Source organism: Rhinolophus ferrumequinum, chromosome 2, assembly GCF_004115265.2.
Source record: "Rhinolophus ferrumequinum isolate MPI-CBG mRhiFer1 chromosome 2, mRhiFer1_v1.p, whole genome shotgun sequence".
NCBI classification, from domain to species: Eukaryota; Metazoa; Chordata; class Mammalia; order Chiroptera; family Rhinolophidae; genus Rhinolophus; species Rhinolophus ferrumequinum.
In genome coordinates, this window is record NC_046285.1 from 28,854,917 (window position 1) to 28,856,649 (window position 1,733).

Consider the following 1,733-nt stretch of genomic DNA (forward strand, 5'->3'; position numbering starts at 1 on the left):
TGACCTTAGACAAGGCCTGCACCTCTGAGGTCCTCAATTTCCTCATTATTAAAATGAGGTGTCTATCCCACTCCTAAAAATTCAACAGTTGTATTCTTCTCAGTTCTTGCTGAGAAGAGCAAGGAAACTGCTCTTTCCTTTCAAGAGGAAGGAAAGAAAAGCAACACCCTCTTCCCTTTCCTTTTTCTTTTTTTTTAACTTGTTACATGTCTCCATTTATTTAATTATATTTTAAGCTTTGCGCAGTGGCAGTATCGTAGCCAATGAGGTTTATCCGAGGCGCGATTATTGCTAATTGAAAACTAATTATATTTTATATCATTCGGTAAAATTTTATAATTAACTCCTATAAGGTTTTACATATCTTTTGTCAAATATACCGGGGATGCCAAAAAAAAATGTATACACGTTTTAAGGGATGTTATCTATGTATAACTTTCAAAGTTGAATTGAATTACAGTAGCAATGTGTAGTATGACGTTCACTCAAAAGATGGCATTAATCAAATGAATGCTAGCTAGCGTCACCATTTGACAGGCGGGACAGTTAAAGAAAATGGTAAGAAGCATAGTTGTCATTTGAGGAGTGCCAGACCATTTTGAAGTGGTATTTGAAATTCGAGAACATTGTGGAAGTACAACAATGGAGGCATGAGTATGCAACAGAACCTCCAACACACATAACAACTGCACTCATTCGTGATAAGTTTGAGACACATGGTACTGTGTGTGACGTACACAAGGGAAGACCAGGGAGGCTTCACACAGCAGCAAGTCCTGCTTCTTTTGCTGTGGTGTTGGAACAGTTTACACACTAGCCACAGAAGTCTACCAAACAATGTTCACCATAATCAGAAGTGTCTGGGCGCTCATGGTAACCACCTTGAGCACCTCTTATAATTGCAGAAGTCAAACGTGACTTGTATTCATATTTTGTTATCGGTATATATTGAGTATTACAACTTTAATACAGTTTTTTCCTTTTTAAAAATGTGTGTACAGTTTTTGCACTCTGTATTTTCAGTATCTTGAAGTTTTTGTTCCTATTGCAAGTGACATTGCTTCTTATATTTTCTAATTTTTATATATATATTAAACTTGTATCCAATAACATTGATGATATCTCTTGTGAATCCAAGTAATTTACCTGCAAATCCTCTTTATTTTTAAGAGAGTACTTAACGAAGGGCAAAGGAATTTCCAAATCAAATACCTGAATCCATTATATTCTGAGTCAAGAAACTGAATACAAAGTTTTTTTGTTTGTTTGTTTGTTTTTTCAGGTGTACAATTCTGTATCACATCATCTATAAATTACATTGTGTGTTCACCACCCAGAGTCAGTTCTCCTTCCATCACCATATATTTGATCCCCCTTACGCTCATCTCCCACCCCCCACCACCCTTACCCTCTGGTAACCACTAAACTATTGTCTGTATCTATGAGTTTTTTTGTTTGTTTCTTTGTTTGTTTGTTTTACTTAGACATTTATCATTTATATCCCTCACACTGTGGACCCCCGCCCCCCAACCACTATCTCTCTGACATCGCACCGAGCCATCCCATTTCCACTATCTCCACTGCCAATGCTGTACTCTGCCTCTTGTAAAAGTATACATACCTATATATACACATTATATATATATATATATTATATATATATATATAATATTATAGTTGGCATTCATTATTGTTCAGCTTCAGGTATACAGTGCAGTGATCAGGCATCTACA

The 1,733-nt window shown here is 36.1% G+C and overlaps 1 pseudogene; it reads left to right on the top strand.

Annotated features, from left to right (window-relative positions):
- Nucleotides 1–234: 234 nt before the first annotated feature.
- On the top strand, nucleotides 235–404 carry LOC117014772 (uncharacterized; annotated as a pseudogene).
- The last annotated feature ends 1,329 nt before the right edge of the window (nucleotides 405–1,733 follow it).